We start from the raw sequence: 25,980 nt of genomic DNA on the forward strand, positions 1-25,980 counted from the left end.
ACCGTCACAGACCTTTGCTCCCCTCACTCTTCCCTCCATGAAGCAAACCATCTTGCACTTCTTAGACTGGGAACTTGGGCTTTGGTCCATCCATCCCTCAGCCAGATAGCCCTGGTGGTGATCTTCCTACTGGAGAGTAGCCCCACCTATGACCTACCTGTCCCTCAGATGGCTGGCAAGGCGGCTCTGAGGTGAACAATTCATGAAGCACTGGTGGTCCAGGTGCACAGCCTCTAGGTAGAAAGAAGCAGAGGCTCTCAGGAACCAGGGTCGGGGTCTCTTTGAAAAACATTCTTGGTTCTGCTCAGGGTCTCACTCTGAGCTGAGCATTTGGGATCTAGCCATGAACACCCTCTCCAGAATTGTTAAAAGTTCTAATCTATCACAATAAGCAAGTATGTTGTCCATAGAGTGATTTGTGCGACTCAGGATGATTAGTCTTTTCCTCTGTGAAAGCAGAATCTGGGAAGGAAGGGAAGACCTCTCAGAAGGTCTCAGGGTCAGCAGTTCGGGGTCTGGTTTTCTCTGGACCGCCTCAATTCTCCCTGTGCAGCTCAAGGTCAGTTTCAAAGGCGAGGCCCCTCGTGAGAAAGGTGAGGCCCCTCGTGAGAAAGGTGAGTCCCCCTAAAGTTGGCATTGGTTGGGTGGACAGATGTCAATCAGGGTAGAGAGCAGGATGCTTAGTGAAAGGGCTAATGTAGAAATTTTTATTATATAATTTTATTATAGCTGCCAACCAGTAACCTAAGCATTGATTTGAATCCACTTTGCATTGGGTTGTTTTTGTTTTGTTTGTTTGTGTGTGTGTGTGTGTGTGTGTGTGTGTTTTAAAAATATTTTAATGATTTTTTACAGAGAGGAAGGGAGAGAGATAGAGAGCTAGAAACGTCGATGAGAGAGAAACATCGACCAGCTGCCTCTTGCACACCCCCTACTGGGGATGTGTCCGCAACCAACGAACATGCCCTGACCAGAATCGAACCTGGGACCTTTCAGTCCGCAGATGGACGCTCTACCACTGAGCCAAACCAGTTTCGGCCACTTTGCATTGTTTTAATTAGTATCTTTGTTTTCACAAAACCAATAATTATTAGGAAAGATCAGATCACTCAATAAATAGTGAGCAATTACTAGGCCCTGGGTACCATTCCGGTCATTGACTAACGGTGGCGAATAAGAGAAATAGTCACTGTCCTCGTGCGCTGGCTTTGTCTAAGGCAGAGAGACATGAGGATGGAAGCAAACACGGAGCCCACATGCAGAGAGATGGGCTGGAAGGACATTGGCTGAGGTGGATGGCTGCAGCCAGAGGCGAAATAGAAGGGGAAGAAGTACTCAGCAAGCTCCCCACACAGGTGGCGTGTGTACACTGTGTCATTTAAGCCCTGTAGGGAAGCAGAAGACACAGAGAGAGGAGACTCCGGAGCCAGGGTCCCACCAGGGCAGTGCAGGGAGTAATCGGTACAATGGTCAGTTCTGGTCATCTGACCCCTGTGCTCTTCCATGAGGCTGCCTCCATCCGCTTCCTCCAGCCCCTTCACATCACAAATGGTCTCCAAAGGAGCTCTGAGAAGCTGAAATCCAGAGACTCCCACGGTTCTGTGTGGGGAAGTCCTCTCTGTGTCTTTCTTCAGCGCATGAGGGAATGAAGACGGGCTGCAAGCTGAGGTTCCAAAGAGAAGTCAGGCAGCAAGACCTTGTCCCAAGGTCATGGTCACAGGAGAAACCCCGCCTCCTCCTTCAATCCTAACCCAGGACACTCCCAACGTCTGAACGTCTGAGGCTGGCTGGCTCACCACCCTCCCGGCAGACAATGCTCTCAGGCTGCCAGCTGTGCCCACCACACACTGAGTGCAGGCGCTATTTTTAAACCCCTCTTTCCTGTGCCCTTTTCATCTGACAGGTGAAGAATTGCAGTCATTTTCACTCTGAATAACACTCATTATTCATTATCTGTAATGAAAGACCAGGTTTGCTACCTGGATGCTTTCTCCTCCTAAGCCACGTCCAGGCGACCTGTTTGATGCTGAGAGGGAATCAGTCCTGTCTTATCCCTAAGGACACACACGTGACAGTAAATGGAGGTCGGGCCTCCACGCTTGGGGGAGGGAAAGGGCTCAGCTGGAGATGCTTTTACTCAGTTTGGGGCCCTGAGTCAGTGCCCCAAGAAAGAAAGTTTTCAAAAATGTCTGAGGCAAAAAGAAAAAAAAAAATCTGAGGTTGTCACATCAGCAGCTGGGAATTGTCCTCCCAAATTCAGGGCGTGACCTCACAGGATAATAAGAGTTTTTCATTTAGTGTGCCAAGTTCATTTGCTGGCTTATACAGGAGAAAATTACATCTCCAAGAGGACTGGAGCGTGCACATACTTAATGGCACGCATTCAAGCAATTTCCATGTTACCGCTCAAGTGGCACAAACCCCGCGCTGTCCAGTGAGCATCTGTAGCGAGCTGGGACCGCCTGCCAGGTGGGAGGACGATGCCCAGGGCCTGCCGGTGCTCTGTGGCCAGCCTGGGCCTCGCTGCAGTCACCAGGGGCACAGAGGGAGCCCTGGGCCCACGTTCGAAGGGCAGGTCTTTGGCCAGTTCTTCTTAGAGCCCAGCTGTCCCTCCTGCCTTGGGCTCTATGCCACACGAAGGAATGGCTGGCATCATTTTCTGTCTACCCGGAGCCCAGGGCACCAGCCTGGTGCTTTGTAGAGCGGACTGCGTTTCAGAGTGTGCTCCCGGCAGGGCACAGTGGGCGCCGCAGGGAGAGGGCCCCCCGGGCCTGACGATGCTGTGAGCTGCCTCAGCGCCCCCGCTGGGCCTGGATTTCCTCTGCTGCTCCCCAGGCTGGATGCGGCGGCGCAGAAACAGGTTGAACTCCACACTGCTTCTGAGCTTGCCGGCTGCAGCAACAGTGCGGGAGGGGAAGCACTGCAGAAAGAGACTGATTCTTCTGGAATCTGCGTTTGCTCTCAGCTCCCCTCCTGGCCTTTCCCTTCTCTGCCGAGGTCCCTGGCGTGGACGTAGCTATTACGGTCTCCCGTGCGCTGGGCCACGGTGAGGGCTGCGGACAGAGACTCCCTGTCAGGAGATGTGGCTCTGCCGGCTTGGACCAGAACAGTGAGGAGGAGAGAGAGGTGCTGGCTGCCCCTGTGATTTCCTTGGGGCGCTCTAGGGCCTGGGCCCCACACAGAGCTGACCAGCAGGTGGCGATGGTAGGCAACAGCTAAATGCGCCAGACCCTGGCTCGGCCTGCAGCCTGCGCAGCAAAACGCACGCAGCCGTCCCTCCGGCTTCCGGTGGCCTGTAGGTTTGGGTGATCCTGTCACAGCGTGAAAGTGGGATCCGTGACTGCCGGGCGGTGCCCAGGAAGAGGTCTCTCACAAACAGAGGCAGCAAAATGATTTGGAAATTGTCTTAATTATGCACGTGGTGTGTGTGTGTGTGTGTGTGTTTGTGTGTTTCCATAGGTAAAAATGAGTTATTAGCGCCCATGCTATCAAATACTACTCTATGTTCAATTCTGTATCCAGAAATAAAATCCAAATATTAACGCATATCTGCTCATTAAATCAAAATTCACTTCTAAAAGCATAACTGCCCAAGGTCTTGATGGCTCCTCACTGTTCATTTCCCTGCAAGCACTGGCTCCTGGCAGTTAGTTGTCGGGGGCAGCGAGGCGGGCGCCTGCATTTTCCCCCGGTGGTCTGGACACTGCTTTCTCTACCACGTTACAGTGAAAGGCCCTGGGCTGCTGGTCTCCTCGGAGCATTCAGAGCCGATAAGAAGGGAGCACAGGCCAAGCCGAGCCCTCCGCTGCCTCCGGAGGAGAGCGGCTCCCGCGCCTCCCGCGCATGGTCTCCCGCCTGGCTCCGTGGCGAAGGCCTGTGCCGTTTCCACAGCTCACACCTAGGAATGGGGAGGGCTGTGCATTTGCCCATTGACTGTAGGAGTAATCGCTAGTATTTATAAAGCTACTAAAGTGCTTTTATTAATTCACTAATGAGGCTGCTATAGTTTCGCCCCTGTTTTTCAGACAAGGAAACACGCTGGGAGAGGCCAGGGGACTTGTCCCAGGGCACGCTGACAGGAAGCGGGGCTGGGATTCCGGCCAAGGCTTTCTCACTGTCGAAGGGAAACATGGCAATAAAGGAAAACCAAAATGTTACTAAATGTAAGTTAAGCTAATGCACAGATTGTGAGCTACGTAAAAGTATTTTGATGTAGTGACTTTTTAAGTTTTCATCAAAGTTGGAAAATTCCCGTAAATACTAGTCTCGGGCAATTTGGCTTCCTATTTCAGAAGGATAGGATCAGCTGTGATTAACTCTTTGTTATTGATCCAGGGCCTGATACAGTCATCAGGCGCCCAGGATCACAAGGTAAGTTTCCCCTTGTTGCTAAGCCCATGGCCATTGCTTTCTCTTGTTCTTGTTGCCATCGCTGTCACAAGTATTGGATCACAATCTGGAACAGAATGCAAAGTCTCATCTTGCCGCTGTCACTTCTTGCGACTGCCGGGATCCTCCCGAGGATCAACCCGAGTCGTTCCCCATGGGTGGCCTGCCTACAGAGCCCCTGGCATCCTGTCCTGTGGCTTCACCTTTTCATTCCTGTCACAGGGACAGCATGACACTGCCACTCCGGCACTCAGCAGCTCCGCACTGTTCGTCCTGCCCCAGAGCAATGTGGTGTGGCCACATATCCTCCCGGAAGACTGCAGAGGGCACTGTGCTGTGGCTGCAGCATTCGCTGCCCGCAGTAACCAGCCTGTGCGCATCTCTGCTTTCCAAATCCCGCAGCTGTGGCCGTGCCCGGCGCCGGAGGGTAGAGTGCTTTCGCCTCAGGTCAGCCCCAGGCTCAGCGGTGGCTGCCGGAGCCCAGCGGGTCTGATTCATCATGGCTGCCGTGGGAGCAGGCACGGGCATGGTGGGATTGATACGCAATGTTTTGCCAGCTTGGTGTGTAGGGCGGATTCTACCATGTGTCTGTCCTGTGAATGCAGAGACCAATCCCCATGATTCATCCCCTGTATGGAAATTAGCCAAAGAACGTCCTCACTAGATGAAACTGCCTTCTTCCTCACCACTTGCTCCCACAAGCAAAGAACAGTCGGAAAAAGACCAAAGCATCATGGCTGTATCTGTGACTGTGTGAGATTCCTCAGTGTGGCCATGCTGGTCACTCAAGGAGAAGCATGATGCAGTGGGAGGAGGGCAAGCTTTGCACTTGAATCCTGACCCCACCACTAGCTGCGTGACCTTGAACAGGTTCCGTCACCTCTCCGAGTCTCAGTCTCTCCATCCCTCACAGGGAGCAAACAAAAATCCCTGCCGTTCCTGGGTGGCTGTGGAAAATAGAACCTCCTAGGTAAGGTTCAGGGAACGATGTGAGCCCTATGGGGAGAACAGAGTTGTGATGGGTGAGGAAGGGGAGCTCTGGTTAACGGAGCATCCGGTTAACTGGTCGCACCACCATCTTCTCAAAGGTCCTCGGGTGGCGTCACAGGATCAGGGTCAGAAGGCCTGAAAACACATCCCCGTTCAGCGCTTCTTGGTGGGGCCCTAGGGAATGGACCTCGCTGAGTTTCAGGGCCTCAGTCAGTGAAAAGCAACTAATAACAACGTAGCCCCGTCAGGAGGGCTTTGACCATGAAACCCTTATGAAAGTCATAAGGCATTGACAGTGTGGGCCAATAATATTTGCTTCCCAGTAATGGCTCAAAATGCTGTATATCAAATCTCTCATTTCTTTTATTTGCTAACAGACTTTACTTTTTTGAGAACAGCTTTAGATTTACAAAAAAAAAAAAAAAAAATTGAGGACATAGTACAGAGAATTCCCATATCCCCAGTTTTCCCTATTAACCTCTTACATTGGTGTGGTACCTCTGTCATAACTGATGAACCAATATTGGTACATTGTTATTAACTAAAGTTCATTATTCACTCAGATTTCCTAGTTTTCCCCCAATGTCTTTTTTCTGTTCCAGGATCCCACATCATATTTAGTTGTCAGGTCTCCTTAATCTCCTCTCAGACATTTTCTTGTTTCCTTTGGAGTTTTGGAGTATCAGTCAATATTTTGTAAGGTGTTCCTCTGTTGGAACTTGTCTGGTTTTTCTCATGATTAGGCTGGGGTTAGAGTGGAGTGGGGGTGAGAAACAGTGGCGTTCTCATCACATCACCACAAAGATGAATAATACACGATTCATCATTTTCACTGAGAATAATTCCCTTGAGATTCACCCAGGTTGTATATTCTCCGAGTCCCTTTTAAGTCTTAAGACAAACTGCCAAGCTGTTTCCCAGGGGGACTGTGCCATCGTAATGCATGAGTGGCCCCGTTTGTCTGCGTCTTTGCCAGCACTTGTGGTTGTGGCCATACATCCTGCTTCAAATAGCAACCTGAAGTGCATGGGGCAAAGAGATTCTAGACACAGTTGAAAATTTGCACCAGAATCCTCCAAGTCCATCATCAACAGACCATCAAGTGGACAGCAGCTGATATGTATGTCAGGGCAAAATCCAGGAACTGGCTCTCTAAAAGGAAAAAGATGAGACTTGCCCACCTACCTGCAAAGTCCTCCTCTCCCTCTCATCCCAACCACAGAGCTTCAGGCTGAAAGCAACATGCTGACTTCACGTGTACTTTTCCACCTAAATCCACCTGCCCAGCAACATGGCGATGGGGGAGTAAGAGCTCTAGCAAAGAGGAGACCAGCCAAGTCCACCAATGCTAAGAACATTATTGAATTCTCCTTTGCGCACGCGTACAAAGAAGTGAAGGACTTGGTCCTGCCTCCTAGAACCCCAGCCAGGGTGGAAAGGCAGGATAAAGGCTTGAGAGGAACAGCACAGACTCCTACTATCCTTGGTCCTCCAGGAAAGGGACTGAGTGTAGCACTCTGTACGGGGTCACTAGGCCTGTGCAGTGCAGCTGAGAGTCATGGCAGGGTCAGGAGCCAATCCAGGGTCCTAACTGGAGGACCTTTCTGAACCTGGCTGCCCCTGAACACTGATCTCCACAAAGACATGAGAGAAGGCCCCAGAGAGGGGAGGCCCTGACAAGGAGAGTCTCCGCCCCTCCTCCACGGCTGCTGAGGCCACGGCCCAGGCCCACAGCCCCAGCCCCCGGGCCAGTGACGTGGGCCCAGGTGCAGGCACAGCCTCCACCTTGTTCCACCACATCCCGTGCATTGTGCTCGCCCTAATTTGTTTCTCGTTGTTCTCTTCTTAATGAGTCCTTACAAACCTTTCAAAGGACCTAAATTATTATTTTACTTTTCCAGAAAAATGGCACACAATTGAGTATCCTGGGCCATGTTCAGCATTCCCTTCTTATAACATTCCCCAGGCAGAAATCTGAATCACTCTGGGTTTGTGACCAAAACACATTTCTCAGTTGAGTCTCCGCAAGAAACGAGGCAGCCACCTGGCCTCCTTCAGTCCTCAAGGGCGTGGCCTCTGTATCAGTCATACCGTGTTTCCCTGAAAATAAGATATCCTCCGAAAATAAGACCTACTTATAGGTTTCCTTCTGAGTGAAATATAAGGCATTCCCCCGAAAAGAAGCCCCCTCCCCACCCCCCCAGGCTAAACATGAGAGATTTGGTCCACTGATTCTGAAAGAAATGGAGTCACAAGAAATTCACCAGGAAATTCAGGAATTGGATTGTTATGATGATGTTCCAGAAGATGATGACATGATTGTCACTGAATAAATGAGTAAATTCTTGATACTATAGGATTCAGTTTGTCTGGTTTGTGTTGACAACTACTGTACTACCGTACCGTATACAGGTAATAAATTTCCTTTATTTTCATTTAACAATAAATGTGTACCGTATTCTTCTTCATGGAAAAATAAGACATCCCCTGAAAATAAGACCTAGCACATCTTTGGGAGCAATAATTAATATAAGACACTGTCTTATTTTCGGGGAAACAGGGTAGTTTATGGTTGCAAACAACAAAATCCACTCTGGCTAGAAATGCATTGAAAGGTATCAGAGAATTCTCAGAATTGAAGGTAAGTCTCAGAGAGAGGCCAGAACCAAGGGGGCCAGGTGGCTACAAGGACAGACAGCCAAATTCACACATAGGGTGGGGCTGGCAGTTTCTTTGAAATGTTAATGTCATTTTTAAAAGGTGGAAGGAGGAGAAGTGTGAGAATTGCTCTTAGAAGAGACCTCAGAGATATAGCAAAGAGTGGTCTTTTTGCATCCTGGTCAGAACAAACCAAGCATAAAAAGCAACTACAAAATATGAATATGAATTGGATGATATTAGTGAATTATAGTTCATTTTGTTTGTTATAATAATGGTGTGATCACATGGAAAATTTTCTTAATTTTTAGAGATACCTACTGAAGTATTTAGGGGTGAGTAATGACCATACTTTAAAATACTTCAGCCAAGAACAAGTAGATAAAGCAAATATGGCAAAATATTAACAACTCTTGAATCTAGGTGATGCTCCTGAGGGTGTTCATTAGATTCTCCACCTCACTTTCTGTTTATTTACAATTTTTCATTAAAAAATTATGTCTAGGAATAACAAAGCATAAAGAACATAACAGATTCCCCTTACAGTGTTGTTGTGAGAATTAAAGGTAATGAATAAAAAATCCTTATCCCAGTACCTAGCATGTGATCATTAATTATTGGTCATTAATAATTATATGTCAATCCATTTCCCAATCTTTTAACTGAAGGGCAGAGGATGGCAAGAATATTAGCAGTTAAGGAATTCAAATTAAACCACAGAGTTATAAACTTTTGGAATGTGCATTAACTGGATTAGAATGGTAAGTTATATTTTGTTATATATTTACTTTTCTAGACAAAGACCTCAAAACCTCTGTTCCCTACTCCCAACAGGGTACGGGCCACATTAAGTCACTTCCCTAGCCAGTGTGGTGAAGTGGTTAGAGCTTGGGCCCTTTCCCTGAAGGATTTCAGGCTCAATTTCCCAGTCAAGGGCACCTACCTGGGCTGCAGGTTTGATCCCTGGCCCTGGTCCTCATCGGGGCATATGCAGGAGGCAACCAATTGATGCGTCTCTCTCAAATCAATGTTTTTCTCTTTCTGCTCCCCTCCTTTCTTACCCCTCTGTCTTTCCCACTCTCTAAAATCAATGGGAAAAATATCCTCTGGTGAGAATTAACAAAAATAAAATAGAATAAGTAGCTTTGGGATAGCCTCTAGTGGTGACATGTGGTAACTGTTTTCTATTCAGCTGCTGAGCCTTAAGTGAAAATGAATCTGTTTAAGGCATGTTCAAGGATTGATCTTCGGAGTTCCACATTCCATTATCATCAAATGGCCTTGCACTTCACTACTTTATTGAATATAAGAGCGCTTCTCCTTTTCCTCAATTCCCATTCACTCCTTAACCTACTGCTATCTTTATGCCACTCCCAGCTCTGTGAGAATTAGAGCTATGTTCATAAACAAAGGCCTTACATTCCCAAATTCCCACCTTTCAGTCCTTATTTTTCTTGACTCCTCTCTGAATTGGTGCTGTAGACTCTTCCTACACCCTTAAGCTCTTCCTTTTTGACACCACACTCTTGGGTCTCCTCCTACCTCTCTCATTCCTCTGAGCACGCACTTCCTGTCACCACTTTAGATGGCGCCAGAGAAAACCCTATCCCCAGGTCCCTAGATGTCACCATTCCAGGTGAGACCTTTAATAATAAAAGATAATAATGTGGAGTAATAGTGAAACAAAGAAGGATGTCTTGGCCAAGATGACTGGGTGGAGAGGTAGACTAGGTTTAGGACATTTGGTTGTTGAAGGATTTTGTGCTCACTGCCCAATCCTTCCTCGCATTTTCTCTGTATCTTTTAATTTTGGGGTGTCATCTGCTTGGAAGGTGTGTAGGAATCTGAAAAGGGCCAGAGGGGGTCCAGGGCAATGGGACCCAAAAGCAAGACAAAAGATATTACCTCTAGTTGTTCAGCTCAGCTTCCCAGACTAGGAAAGAGGCAGAGATTAATGGGAAATTACTAGGATAAGCCAAAAGAGAGTGGAATTATATGTTCAAAGTGGGAGAGTCTTTGTATCTGGCAAAGTTTTATGTTTTTCATAAATGAAAAGGAAATAAAGACTTTCCCAGACAAACAACAGCTGAGGGCATTCCATATCACTAGACCTGCCTTGCAAGAAATGTTGAAAAGAGTTCTTCAAGTTAAAGTGAAGAAAAGATTCAAATTAGTAACATGAAGATATACAACGCACTGGTAAAAGTAAATATACAGTCAGATTTACAAAACTCTAATTCTGTTTTATTATGGTATGCTAACCACTTCAGCATAAAGTTTAAAGGAAAGGTATATGAAAAATTAGCTACTATAATTTATTGAAAAATAACTGTAGCTACTATAATTTGTTAACAAATGCACAATATAAAAAGAAGTAAATGGTGACATCAAAATATAAAAGAAAGAAAAAAGGTAAAGTTTTTGTATGTGATCAAAGTTTAGTTACTATCAGCATAAAGTAAACTGTTATATCTATGAGATCTTTATGTAAACCTTTTAGCAATTACAAAGCAAAAATATATAGAAGATTAACAAAAAATAAAGAGAAGGAAGTCAGAGTTTATCACCAGGGAAAATCACCAGTTTGTGAAGGTAGGCAGAAGGGAGGATGGAGGGGAGGAATGAACAATAGAGCTGCAAAACAGGCAGAAAGCAGTTAATAAGATGGCATTAGCAAGTCCTTACCTATCAACAATTACTATAAATATAAATATATTAAATTAAATCAAAAGGCACAGAATGGCAAGATGAATATATATATATATATATATATATATATATATATATATATATATATATATTCAATATTCTGCCTTTAACAGATTCACTTTAGCTTTAAAGGCACAACACATGTTCAAAGTTAAGGAAGAGATAAAAAAAATATTCCACGCCAGTGGAAACCAAAAAAAGTGGGGGTAGCTATACTTATATCAGACAAAATAGACTTTAAGCCAAAAACAGTAACCAGACACAAAAATGGTCACTAGATAATGATAAAGTGTCAAGTCATCAGAAGATATAAAAATTGTAAATAACATATGCACCCAGAATTGGATTACATAAATATATTAAACAGATAATAACAGATCTGAAGAGAGGAATAGACAGTAATACAATAACAGTAGAGGACTTTAAGACCCCACTTTGAGCAGTGGATAGATCAGCAAGATAGAAAATCAATAAGAAAACATTGGACTTGAACCCATATTTCAGATCAAATGAACCTCACAGACATATGTACACCACTCCATTCAAAAGCTGCAGAGTACATATTCTTCTCAAGAACAACAGCATATCCTCCAGAAGTCAACAACAAAAGCAAAGTTGGAAAATTTATTAACATGTGGAAACTAAACAGTATTCTGAAGAAGAAGAAGAAGAAGAAGAAGAAGAAGAAGAAGAAGAAGAAAAGAAAAAAGAAAAAGGGAAATAAAAATTGTCTCAAAACAAATAAAAATGGAACACAACACACCTATGAGATTCTGCAAAAGCAGTTCTTATAGGAAAGTATATAACAACGAATGCATATATTAAGAAAACGGGCCTCTACCTCACACTATAAAAAAGAAAGATCTCAAATAAACAACTCCACTTTACACCTAGAAAAAGAAAAACAAACAGAGCCCAAAGTTAGCATAATAAAGGGAATAAAGATCAGAGTGGAAATAAATAAAATAGAGACAAGAGAAATAATAGAAAAGATCAACAGAACTAAAAACTAATATTTGATTTTTTTAAAAAGATAAACAAAATTGACATATATTTAACTGGACTAAATAAGAAAAAAATGAAGAAAATAAATAATACATAAATGTAAAAGGAGACATTTTTACTGAAACCACAGAAATACACAATATTAACAATTATATGTCAACCAATTGGATAGCCTAGAAGAATAGATAAATTCCTAGAAACATACAACCTACCAATACTGAATCATGAAGAAATAAAAAATCTGAACAAACCAATCATGAGTAAGGAGATTGAATCATTAATCAAATTTCCAGCATAGGAAAGCTCAGCACTGGATGTTTTTCACTGGGGAATTCTACCAAACATTTAAAGGAGAATTAATGTCAAGTCTTCTCAAACTCTTCCCCCAAGAAATGAAAGTGAAGGAAATACTCTCAAACTCATTTTACAAAGCCAGCATTATTCTGATACCAAAGCCAGAAAAGGACATTATAGGAAAGGAAAATTATAGACCAATATCCCTGATAAATATAGATGCAAAAATATTAACAAATGGAACTCAGCAATACATTAAAAGCATCATAGCCTAAACCAGTTTGGCTCAGTGGATAGAGCCTCAGCCTGCGGACTGAAGGGTCCCAGTTTCGATTCAGTCAAGGGCATGTACCTTGATTGCAGGCACAACCCCAGTTGGGGTGTGCAAAAGGCAGCTGATCGATGATCCTCTCTCATCAATGTTTCTAACTCTCTATCCCTCTCTCTTTCTCTCTGTAAAAATAAATAAATAAATAAATAAATAAATAAATAAATAAATAAATAAATAAAAGCATCATAGACCAGAAACAAGTCGGATTGATCTTTGGGATGCAAGATTGGTGCCGTGCGGCATCCACAAATTAATAAATGTGGTACATCATAACAAAAATGGAGGATAAAAATCATATGATCATCTCAATAGATATAAAAAAAAAGGCGAACATTCTTTCATGATAAAAACCCTCAACAAATTGGATATTGAAGGATAGTACCTCAACATAATGAAAGTCATATATGACAAACTCGCAGTTGGCATTGTATTCAGTAGTGAAAACTTAAAAGTTTTTTCTCTAAGATCAGGAACAAGACAAGAATGCCCACTCTGACCTTTCTTATTCAATACGTACGGAAAGTCCTAGCTGAAGAAATCAGGCAAGATAATGAAATAAAAGATATCTAAAATGGAAAGGATGAAGTAAATTGTCTTTATTTGCCCATAAATGATCTTATACATAGAAAATTCTAAAGAATAAACCAAAAAACTGTTGGAACTAATAAACAAATTCAACCGAAACCAGTTTGGCTCAGTGGATAGAGCGTCGGACTGCGGACTGAAAGGTCCCAGGTTCAATGCCGGTCAAGGGCATGTACCTTGGTTGTGGGCACATCCCCAGTAGGGGATGTGCAAGAGGCAGCTAATCGATGATTCTCTCTCATTGATGTTTCTAACTCTCTATCCCTCTCTCTTCCTCTCTGTAAAAAGTCAATAAAATATATATTTTTAAAAATTCAGTAAAGCTGCAAAATATAAAATCAGCATAAAGAAATCAGTTACATTTCTATATACTAACAATAAAATATCTGAAAAATAAATAAAGAAAACAAATGGCATTCACAGTAGCATCAAAAACAATGAAATGCTTAGGAATAAATTTATAATCAGGAAGTGATAGATACGTATAATAAAAACTTTAAGACCTTAAAGAAATTGAAGAAAACACAAACAAATGAGGAAATATCCTGCTTTCATGGATTGGCAGAATTAATATTTAATGTTATATATGTCATATATTTTAGCAAATGCCCATATTAACTAAAACTATCTATAGAGTCAAAGTGTTAATGGCATTTATATAAAAAATAGATAAAAACAATTCTAAAATTTGTATGGAAACACAAAAGACCTTAACTAGCCAAAGCAAATTTGAGAAAGAAGAACAAAGATGGAAGCATCAAAATTCCTGATTTTAAACTATACAAGAAAACTATAGTAATCAAAACAGTATGGTACTGACATAAAAATAGACACATAGATCAATGGAACAAAATAGAGAACCCAGAAATAAACCCCCACATATATGGTCAAATAATATTTGACAATGGAGCCAAGCATACTCAATGGGAAAAAGGTAGTCACTTCATTAAATGCTGCTAGAAAAATGATATTGAACCCCTATTTTATACTACTCACAAAAAAATAATGATTCAACAATTCTACTTCTGAGTATATATTCGAAGGAAGCAAAAACAGGATCTGAAGAGATACTGTAGCATTATTCACAATTAGAGAGCTCAGCCTGCACCCTCTCCAATCTGGTTTTGTAAATTTGTAAATCCTCAGTTTACAAATTCAGTAAAACTGCAAACAGGCAGTCAGACATCACTCTCACAATCCAGAATCACTGGCTCCTAAATGCTAGCCTGCCTGCCTGCCTGATTACCCCTAATTGCTTTTGCCTGCCACCCTGATCACCCCCTAACTGCTCCCCTGATGGCTTGACTGACACCTAACTGCTCCCCTGACAGCCTGATGGCCCCCAACTGCCCTCCACTGCCACAATGCGCCTCCTCTACCAGGCCCACCTCTGCTGTGTGTGTGACCATCTTATAACACATCTTGTGAGGCCATCTTGTGACAGCCATCTTGTGGTGGCCATCTTGTGACTACGTTAGGGCATGATGCGTGAAGGCATGATGACCACATAGGCTATTTTTAGAATAGATAGCCAAGATATGGAAACAATCCTAGTCTACAACAACAGATGAATGGATAAAAAAATATATGTCCTATCTAATAAAAGAGTAATATGCAAATTGACCATCACTCCAACACACAAGATGGCTGCCCCCATATGTTCAAAGATAGCTGCCCCCATGTGGACACAAGATGGCTGCCACAATATGGCAGGCAGGGGAGGGCAGCTGGGAGGGACAGGCCTGCAAAGGATGGAAGTTGGGGGTGATCAGGCCTGCAGGGGAGGGCAGTTAGTGGTGACAAGGCTGGCAGAGGAGGGTAGTTGGGAGCGACCAAATCTGCAGAAGAGGACAATTGTGGGGGGACCTAGGCCGGCAGGGAAGGGTGGTTGGGGGGTGATCTGCCCAGCAGGGGAGGGCAGTTGGGAGTAACCAGGCCTGCAAGGGAGGGCCTTCAGGGAAGAGCAGTAAGAGGTGACTGGACAAGCAGGGGAGGGCAGTTGGGGGCAAAAAGGCCTACAGGGGAGGGTAGTTGGGGGGGACCAGGCCTACAGGGGAGGGCAGCTGGGGGTGACCAGGCTGGTAGGGGAGGAGGAGTTAGAGTTGTGACGAGGCCGACAGGGGAGGGGGAGTTAGAGTTGACCAGGCTGGCAAGGGAGGGCAGTTAGGGTCAATAGTGCAGGCAGGCAGGTGAGCTGTTGGGAGCCAGCAGTCCTGGATTGTCAGAGGCAGTTGGACATGACTCGAGGGGTCCCAAATTGGAGAGGGTGCAGGCTGGGCTGAGGGACAGACACCCCTTGTGCACAAATTTCCTGCACCAGGCCTCTAGTAATTAAATATTATTCATCCATAAAAAAGAAGAAAATTCTGCCATTGTTGAACCTTGAGGGTATTAAGCTAAGTGAGATAAGTCTGAGAAAAAGACAAATGTTGTATAATATTACTTATATGTGCGATCTAAAAAAGTTGTACTCATAGAACCAGTGTAAAATGGTCATTACCAGGGGCTGAGGTGAAGGAATTGGGATAATGTTGGTCAAAGGATACCTACTTGCAGAAGGAAGATGAGTAAATTCTGGAGATCTAATGCATAGCATTGTGACTACAGTCAATAATACCATGTTATGTATTTCAAAGTTGCTAAGAGACTAGATTTTAAATATACTTATCACCCAAAAATAAAGATAATTATCTGATATGATGGAGGTGTTAGAATAATCAGGGTGGAGAACATTTTTTCTGCCAAGGTTCATTTTGATATTTATTCTTGGGCCATATAAAATTGACAATTTAAAAATTAGCCTGCTGTATTTGGTCAAATTTTAATTAACTCGCCCCTAATATTTTTGTAGGGCCAGACCAAATGATTTCTCTGGCCTTACACAGCCCTTGGATCGGACATTCCCTACATCATTTTTTTAAGAAAAAAGATAAAGCTGTAAACTCAGAAAAATATAGGAGTAAATTCTATACTTTGGATTTGGCAAAGTTTTATTAGACGTGAGACCTAAAGTACAAAAACAAACAAACAAAAAAACTTCATCAAATTAGACACTTTTGCACTTCAAAGGACACAATCAAGAAAGTGAAGTGACAGCTCACTGAATGGGGGTAAAAGTTTGCAAATCATATTTCTGAAATTCTTACAATTCAATAATAAGAAGACAAATACATAACACAATTTTTAAAAAATATATTTTATTGATTTTTCACAGAGAGGAAGGGAGAGGGATAGATAGCTAGAAACATCGATGAGAGAGAATCATCGACCAACTGCCCCCTGCCCACTCCCCACCAGGGACACACCTGCAGCCAATGTACATGCATAACATAATTTTAAAATGGGCAAATAACTTTACATTTCTCCAAAAGATACACAAATGTCCAGTAAGCACATGAAAAGATGCTCAACACCCTCAGCCATTAAGGAGATGGAGATCAACACCATCGTGAAGGACATCTGCATTAGTGCCAACAATTAAAATATTAAATAAAATATAAATAAAGAAAATAAAGAATTTACAAATTTTAAAAAATACAATGAGATACCATTTCATACCTAACTGGGATGGCTAAACTAATAATAATGATTATCTATACTAATAATAGCCTAGGGCTGTCATGACCTAAACAACCAGACAGACGATTGGTCCCCAGGAAGTACATGGAGCACTTCTCAGTTCCTCCCTGGTGGCCCACAGGCTCCTATCACAGCAAGGTGGATCAGGCCTAGAGAGAGGCCCAGAGAGAAAGGCAGGGCCTGACCCGCATCCTCTGCGGCTGCTGGTGAGGCCTGGAGAGAGACAGAGGTAGGGCCTGATCAGCAGCTGCTGTGGAGGCTGCAGATGAGGCCCGGAGATAGGCCTAGAGAAAAAAGCAGCTCTCAGAGGAGCCATTCTGAATTTGCCAGAAGAGCCAATGGCTGCCTAGGAGGTAGAGCTTTTGACACTGACTGGCATAGAAACCAACCAATCAGAACCAAATCTGGGTGAGCTGCAAGGAGCCAATGGCTGCCTAGGAGGTGGAGCTTTTGACACTAACTGGTATAAAACTGACCAATCAGAACCTAATCTGGGTGAACTTTGAAGGCAGAACCTAAGGTGGGGCTGAGGAGGGGTTTTAAGGGCAACAGCTGTTTGGTGTAAGGTGTAAGAAAGTGATTCAATTTTTTAATAACTAGTTTGGCAGTATAGTGCATATGGCTGGCTAGCAGTCCAAATATAGGAATTATGTGTTTTTGTCTGCAAAGAGCATCTCCTCCTGCTGAAAAAGGCTTCCCCCTCAACCCATTTAAGCAATCCTATCCTATGTAATCTATCTATACTAATAAAAGGGTACTATGTTAATTACAATAAAACAGGTTGACCATTCATCTTCTGGACATCTGACTTCCTGCTGGACAAAGCCATGATGGGGATGGTGGTGGGGGCCAAGGCAGAGGCAGTTAGGGGCAATCAAGCCAGCAGGGGAGGGCAGTTTGGGGCGACCAGGCCTGCAGGGAAGGGTAGTTAGGGGAGATCAGTCAGACAGGGGAGAGCAGTTAGGGGCAATTAGGCTGGCAAGGGAGAAATTAGGGGTGATCAGGCAGACAAGCAGAGGTTGTTAGGGGTGATCAGGCAGGCAGGCAGGTGAGCAGTTAGGAGCCAGCAGTCCCAGATTGTAAAAGGGATGTCCCTGATTGGAGAGGCTGTGGGCTGAGCTGAGGGACCCCCCTCCCCATACATGAATTTCATGCACCTGGCCTCTATTTATTATTATAAAACACACTAACAAATGTTTGTGATGTGTAGAAAAATTGAACCCTCTTATACTGTTGGTGGGAAGGCAAAATGATGCAGCTCATTTGAAAAATAGTCTGACAGCTCTTCAAAATGATAAACAGAATTACTATTTGACCCAATGATTTCACTCCTAGGTGAAAGAAACAAAAACATATCTTCACACAAAAACTTTTATACCAGTGTTCATAGCAGCATTATTCAAAATAGCCAAAAGTGAAGGAAAAACCCCAAATGGCTCTCAACTAATGGATGGATAAATAAATGGCCATGCTTTAATTCCCCACAAGATGGCAGTATTGTCATACTCACATTCTAAAACATGGCCCTGTTAGAGGCACTCAGTAGGTACAGGTGTAAATGAAATGCATTCTAGTTTTCTGCCTCTTTCAAAACACATAGGCTCAAGTTTTATTTGAATTAATGAGTATAAAGTAACTATTAAACTATTCTTTTAAAAGACAGAATCATGATTATTTAGAATTAAACAGCTCTTCTTTATTAAATCTCCTTACTAAAAATGTGGTGTAAAAAATATATTTCAAGAATGAAACTAACAACTTAATTTTGATATTGTATTAACCCTTCATACTTTCTCCTCCTGCAGTGGAAGGATCCCTAAAAGGGCACATTCATTCAAGGGCTAAACTGCAAAGTGCCCAGGGTTCTGGACTTGAATCCTGGCCCCACCATCTACTAGCTGTGTGGTCTTCACTTCCATGAGCTCAGTTTTCTCTCCTGTAGGAACCAGAATGATTTCTCCCTCACTGAGCTATTTGGGGGGTGGGGGGTGGGGTAAATGAGTACTTAGGACTCCCTGGGGAATAATTCATGCTCAATAAATGATAGGTTTTCAACTTTGGTGTTCACTGGCACCTTCTGAGCAATCTTTTAAATTATCCATCCCCAATGTAAATAAAAATCTCACTCCCAATGTAAATAAAGGCCTCACACCCATTAGGACAGTTACTATCAAACAAACAAAATTAAATATGGAAAAATTTGAATCCTTATATTTCTGGTGGAAATGTAAAATGGTACAATGATTATGAAAAATATTATGGCAATTCAAACAGAATTACCATATGATCCAGCAATTCCACTTCTTAGATAGATACACACAAGAATCAAAAGCAGGAACTCAGATATTTACACACCCACCTTCATAGCAGCATCATTCACAATAACTGAAAAGCGGAAACAACTTAAATGTCTCTAGACAGATAAGTAAGCAAATGTAATACATATTCATAAAAGCCTATTATACTTACATACATATCTATGTAAACAAATGTGGTATATATCTATACTGAGCTATAAAAGTCTATTACACTTAATTTGAAGTGGAATATTACTCAGCCTTAAAAGGGAAGGAAATTCCGACATATGCACAACATGGATGAACCTTGAAGATATCATGCTATGTGAAGTCCTAGCCATACACTGAAGGACAATTGTTTGATTTCACTTCTATAAGGCCCCTAGAGAAGTCAAATTCATAAACACAGAGAGGAGAGGGAGGTGTATTCAGGAGGCCCAGAGCTGCTGAGTGAGTGCTGAGGTCTCCAAAACAGACAGTGGCTTTGGACCAAAAGGTTGTGGAAAGCTCCTGGGGCTGGAGTCTGGAAATGAGCCATTCGTTGGGCCCATATCTTCCCCGCAGTTGTCTCCCAAGGAGTGACTCTCGGCTAGAGGGCATGCATGTGCCCTAGAGCCTGCTCCTTCCAGCAGACGGTGAGCTGGCCGTGTGGCAGGGGAACAGGAGGCCCTCACAGTGGCCCCCTCCAGTGGTCTCTACAGCCTGGAACCAGAGCTGGGCCCTGCAGGCTCAGTGGCCTCCTGGGCCCTGAAGGAGGGAGGTTGGCCTTAGGGTTAAGGTAACACTTCTATGTGCTTATCTGTGATTTCAGTTACCCCAAAGCAAGGCCCGAGGAATGCTGAGCTGAGCGAGGAGTCTGTCCCCTTCCCTGTGCTTTCCCTCTGATAGGAGGGGTTTGGCCTCGGAACAGCAGGTGCAGCCTGCAGGACTATGAAATGAGTGGACGGGACCAAAGAAATGTCAATAATTCAAAGGTGTGTGTGTGTGGAGGGGGGGGGGGGTAATGAAAGCACCATCCTAAGAGCTGGGAGAGGGGCCCCAACCCATCCCTCCACCCCCATGGTCTCTGCCCCTGCCCCTCGCCTGTCTTTTGCCATATGAGCTACATCAGAGGTGAAGCTGATCTGCAGTTAGAAGTCAACACACACGCATACACGCACTCACAGGTACATACATAAGCATATATAAAACACCTGAGGAGAAATTGGGCATAGCCTCTGAAGCTATTCGGAAACCAGCTATGATAAATGGTTGGCATTTTCCCTGGGAACAGCAGTGATGTCACATTTCCACAAATACCGAGCCCAGGCCCAGGCTGCTGCTAACATGCAAACACTCAGCTCTGAGGTCACCAGCAGGCAAAGGAGAAGAGGACTCACGAGATAACCCTTTATGCTCACAGCACATTCATTAATTAAATTATCACCTCCCTGTGCCTGGAGTGAGCTGCACAACATGCAAGCTGCCGGCTTTATGGGGTCTGCGGCTCTTTACGGCTCTTTACGAGCTGACAAGTGTCAGATTGGGGCTGTGCTGATAGATAAAGAAACGGAGCTGTGGTGATGGCAGCCCTTGCCTTCCATATCTTTATACTGTGCTATAAAAGCCTATTATACTTAATTTGAAGAGTGAAAATTGTTGACATCTCTTTCAATTGCTAATCTTTAGGAAACAGTGAATGGAATATTATTCAAAATGAAGAGCTCACTTGCTTTATTGGAGAGTAGTAAAAATCTAATAGTTGGCAAAACAACACGGTGTTTACTCTTCAAGATAATCGGGTTTATTAGCTTAAGCACCAGCCAGCCCCAGCCAGCATCTTCTTGGAGGTTTACCTGGGTTACAGGGCCTGAGGTTTCATTTGTTATTGTCAGGGTTTTTTTCTTTGTTCTTTTCTGTCTTCCTCCTCCTCTTGGATCTAAGGTGAGTCTTTTAAGGAACAACAATCTCAAATGTAGCATATATTCATTTAACTGAAAAATATCCTGCAAGAGAAAAAAAGTTTGTCAGATGTAAATTCTTAAAGATCATAATTTCCCTAAGTGAGAACTTTCAGGTTAGGAGGCTGGGAGTTGAGAAGCTTGACCAGGTTGGAAAGTAAGTCTGTGTGTCCATGCTGTTCATGCGTGCACACACACACAAACACACACAAACACACACACACACACACACACACACACACACACACAATCATACACATGGAAGTACACCCCACAGCAGGAGTGGGCCCTGTGCTGTGTCACCACATTTAGCACGCCGTGTCCTCCTGACTGCCTCCTCCATTGTCCTGGAGCTCCGGGAGGCCAACTACTGGGTTGATACACCCCAGGAGCTTAGGAGAGTGCTGGCCTCAGAGGCATTTAATAAGCGCTTATGGAAGGAAATGGTAAATAAATAGACTCAGAACTGGAGAAATAATTTTTATTATAACGTTTTGGGAGCAGACTTTTCGGGATAATGGCACCTGATTCTTTCACCTTTGGGCCTGAGCGGGGGGCCCACCTCAGGATCCCAGCTCATCTCCCTCATCGAGGACCTCTGTGAAGCACGCACTCACACTTGTGTGTCTGCTTCTACATGACTGTCTTCATTGCGGCGTGCTTACTTCAGAGCCAACGCTCAAATGTCCAAAGCAGAACAGCGGTAGTTTACTCGTTAGACCCTGACCATACCCTTGGAACTACAATCACTTGCATGATTACGGGAAAAAAGCTCTTTTGCCTTCATCGGCCTTTCAGCAAATAATGATAAGTGTGATTTTTCACCGCCAGGACAAGGTGAAATCTTCACACTGCGAGGTTGGGTATCAAGACCTAGAACTTGAGTGTATAAACATCCCTGCACGGAGCCCCAGGCAGGGGCCCCGGGAAGCAGCATTTCTAACAAGAGCACTAACTATGAAAATGACTTTGTTCTGACGGAGGCCACTTTCCTCTGGCAGCACCAAACAGAGGCAGGAGGGGTGAGTTTGCCGTGAGCTCCATTGGGTCTGAGCTCCCTCTGAGCAGACCTTGGGCCCTCGGCCAGCTCAGGAGCCTTGAGGTCTGGCACACTACAGGGCCTTAAATCTTGCTGCCATCCTCTCGAGGGCCCCAGTCCATCTTGGAATCAGGAAGAGCAATCACACACGGCACCAGCGAGCGCAAGTGGAGGTAGAGCTTAGGTGACGGGTCTTCTCTCAGCCCAGGCCCAGTCTCCGCTCCCTCTGCCCAGGCCCTCTGCTGCTGGGGACTGAAACAGCAAAGGGAGTCAGGCCCCAAGTTCAAAAGGTGAAGAGGCCTCCTGACCAAGCCCGCGGCTGGGTCTGCTGATCTCTCATTCTAGGAGAAGTTGCTTATCTCTTGGACTTTCAGCCGGCTAATTCCAACCAGGGTCCATATCACTTAGCCGTAGGCAATAAAAAGAGGGGGGAAATGTGTTTATCTGATGTGGCCAAATCCAGTCTCTCCCAGATGACTCTTCGGTGGGACTGTTTCCTTGTTCTCCAGGTTCCAGTTTCGACAGTCAAGGCCAGCCAAAGAGCAAGGCTCACCCGGTGGCTTGAGAACTTGGACTTGTCAAACAGGCCAGTCAAAAGGCCTTGATCCCAGTTACCCACAAGCAGTGATTTTAGGTTCACTGCCAAGGTCAGGAGCAGGTAATGAGAAGGACATTGGCCTCAGGCTCTCTGTTTCATAAATAATGGGGTGCCGATCAAGGGCATTGAAAACATCTAAGTAAGTTCCTTGTTTAGGCCAGATGCGGCCTCTGGGGGGTCCAGGAAGACTAACACTCTGGAGGCCCAAGGTGGCAGCCAGACCTGACTCAGGCCAGCGAAAGGCCAGACACAAGCCCAGACCTATTGCTGCCTACTCCAGCTGACAATGGCCCCTGCTTCCGGCTGGCAGCACAGCCACAGAGGGAAATGGATTGGTGGCAGGTAGCAGATGTCACTTCGTCCCAGCGGCCCTGGAGAGCAGAGACCAGATGGTGGATGAAGCAGCTTTTGGCAGGCACTCACACTTGGTGTTGGGGAGCTGCGCCCCTGACCAGAGAGGACCCCAGGCCCACAAGCTTGAGCCAGGCCTCGGTGCTTTGGTTTTGCTGTTGGCAAAGGCTCAGATCAGCTGGTGGATGAGTGGGAAGGGAGAGGTGGGAATGAGGGCTCCCCACGATTTATTCCTTAGCATGGCAGCTCCAGAGGCGCATCCTTAGAGATGGTGGCCTTTGTGCTCCACTGTCCCATAATAACTACTCTGCTCTGCCCTTGTGCCTCCCACCCGCCCCCTCGCACCCCCCCCATACACACACACACACACACACACACACACACACACACACACACACAGTCAAAAGCAGTGAAGGGAACCTCCTTGCTAGGACTGAGCCACTTCGATACAGGCTCCATCCAGGGGTCTCCCCGACTAGTGTGGTGCCGATAAAAGGATGTTTGTGTTTCAGCTGCCCCCCACCTAGAGTAAAGAGTTTTACTTTCCCAGAAGGGGCATTATTCAGCCGAAGGTGACCCTGTCTCGACAGGAAGCAGAGGCCCCAAGGAGCTTCCATAAAAGCGCTGCTTTCAAGAGCACCAGGAACGGCATTCTTTTTTTTTTCTTTTTTTTTTTTCTTTTTTAATATTTTATTGATTTTTGACAGAGGGAGGGAGAGGGATGAGAGAGAAACATTAACCAGCTGCCTCTTGCACACCCCCTACTGAGGATGTGCCCGCAGCCCATGTGCATGCCCTTGACAGGAATCGAACCTGGGACCTTTCAGTCCGCAGACCGATGCTCTATCCACTGAGCCAAACCGGTTTCGGTAGGAACGGCATTCTTTACAGACCAGGACCTGCCGCTGCAGAGCTGGGGCCAGGAAGGGCAGAGCCCCTGGTTTCCTTGGAGGCAGTCTTGGTGTGCAGACTCAAGTCATAGCTGGACGCTGTGACGGAGAAGGGAACTGGGAGAGCCCACATGGGGTTTCTGCATATCTTACATATCTTACATATCTTACATATCTTACATATCTCACTGTCTCCTCACTCAGCTGGCAGCAGCATCCACCAAGTCCAATCCTGCCAGAGCATTAATGATGCTGTAAAATAATAAGGTGAGACCGCCCGCACGAGAGTGAGCACTTGATAAAAGGGAGATTTACAGCCATGTCCATCAGTGTAATTATCTTTTACTGGGGTTTAAACTTAGTAGTAATACTAATCTCTATTTAGTATAGTTTACAGGATCTGTGAACACTTTACAATCTTCCTCTATTCACAAGTGTCAAATTATGGCAATATTGATAAAACAGTGGAGTAAATGGCAGGCAAGACAACCCCAGAACCAGCTAATATGCTTTTTACTGCACTATAAAAGCCTATTTACTCTCTAAATTTCAGGTGAAAATTTATGGCCAATAATATAGTTGATAATGTTTTGAAAATAATATCACAGATGATTAAATTTGTCTCTTCACCTTCTTCAGCTCCCCTCCCCCCCCCCCCCCGACCCCAGCTGCACCCCCAAGCCCAGCCTCCTCCATGGACCTGACTCCCTTGGGTGGAAAGGGGAGATGGCTTGTGCTCACCCCTCAGCCCCTAGGACTCCCCAGGTCCCCACGTCACTCAGAGGCTTGCGCTGCCTCAAACATTGCTGTCTCTTTAAAAGAAGCCACGTCTTTAGGCAACTTTGGCCCAGTACCCCATGCACACTTTGATCACCTACCTGGGCTGGAGCTCAGCCCAGTGAAGGAAGTGCTGGATCCAGACTCCAGACATTGAGTTCTCAGTGTAGAATGTCTAGTTTGGAGTTTGTATTCCAGACCCCCCACTTTCCCTGGCCCCTTGCTTCCTGGTTCTGCTTTTCTGCCAACATCATGATCCCAATAGGGAAAGGTGGCCTAGGACAGTGGTCGGCAAATGCGGCTCATGAGCCACATGTGGCTCTTTGGCCCCTTGAGTGTGGCTCTTCCACAAAATACCATGTGCGAGCACCCACATACAATGCAATTGAAACTTCATGGCCTATGCACAGAAGTTGGTTTTCGGCTCTCGAAAGAAATTTCAATTGTTGTACTATTGATATTTGGCTCTGTTGACTAATGAGTTTGCCAACCACTGGGCTAGGACATAGGGCCAGAGTGAAAGGGGAGAAGGTGATGTCCCCACACTTCCTCCCCTCACAGCACACAGCAATCTCACCAGCCAGCCTCCGAGGACACTGGTGCCCCTGGCACACACCCACTGTCCTACAGATGCTCCCAATAGCTGCTGTGGGTGCAAAACACTTTTACAACCGTAAACCTAACCTTGCAAAACAGGAGACTCTACCAACACAACTAAGATGTTATCTTATGAATCAGAGACAGCCTGGGGTTGGAGCCCAAAGAAATCAGCACTGTGACTCTCACTACTTCTCTGAGTCACAATATTTTGATTTGCACAATGGAATTACTTGCCCCCTCCAAGAGTCTTTATGAAAATCATATGAACATATAATATATCTATATGAAACTCTTTGAAACTGTAAAGTTCCATAACAATGACAATAATTATCAGTACACCTAACAATTACTCACTGTGTGCCAGGCATTGAGCTAAACATTTCATATACACTGAGGTGCCAGATTATTATGATCTCTGAATGCGTAATAATCTGGTCACTCAGTGTATGAGTGTGTGTGTGTGTGTGTGTGTGTGTGTGTGTGTGTGTGTTAAGAGGCCCCGTGCATGAATTCATGCATGGGTGGGGTCTGGCCAGCCTGGCCAGGGGGAGTGGACATGGGCAGTTGGTTGGCCTGCCTGCTGGTAGAACTCCTGGTTGAGAGGACAATTTGCATATTAGCCTTTATTATATTGGATATACACTAAGTGTATATTAATTCCTATAAGTATACTGCCCAAGGCCTGTGGGCTGCAGGAACCCAGGATCAAGCTGGCATATGAAGCCACTGGGGACAGTTAGCCATGCCTTGGCCAGCATGGCCTTCCCAAACAAAGTAGAAAGATTCACTACTTTTCAGAGCTTGGAGGTCCCCAGATATGAACCGAGCCAGTAAGTAGATAGTGACCCAGACTCCCTGAATTTTGAAACTGGTGTTGGGGTGTGAGGCTGTGGGGAGTTGAGGATCTTATAACCCATCAAGGCCAGGTGACTTGTCCAAGGTCACATT

At 44.9% G+C, this 25,980-nt stretch overlaps 1 long non-coding RNA gene across 1 annotated transcript; it reads right to left on the bottom strand.

Annotated features, from left to right (window-relative positions):
• Positions 1-919: 919 nt before the first annotated feature.
• LOC123653081 lies at positions 920-25,397 on the bottom strand. Its single transcript, XR_006742712.1, has 3 exons — positions 25,387-25,397; positions 24,521-24,533; positions 920-1,064 (listed from the first exon to the last, which is right to left on the bottom strand). It is a non-coding gene; the product is annotated as an uncharacterized LOC123653081 (long non-coding RNA).
• Positions 25,398-25,980: the final 583 nt, after the last annotated feature.

The sequence above is a fragment of the Pipistrellus kuhlii genome, unplaced genomic scaffold (assembly GCF_014108245.1).
Source record: "Pipistrellus kuhlii isolate mPipKuh1 unplaced genomic scaffold, mPipKuh1.p scaffold_m20_p_3, whole genome shotgun sequence".
Classification (NCBI taxonomy): Eukaryota; Metazoa; Chordata; class Mammalia; order Chiroptera; family Vespertilionidae; genus Pipistrellus; species Pipistrellus kuhlii.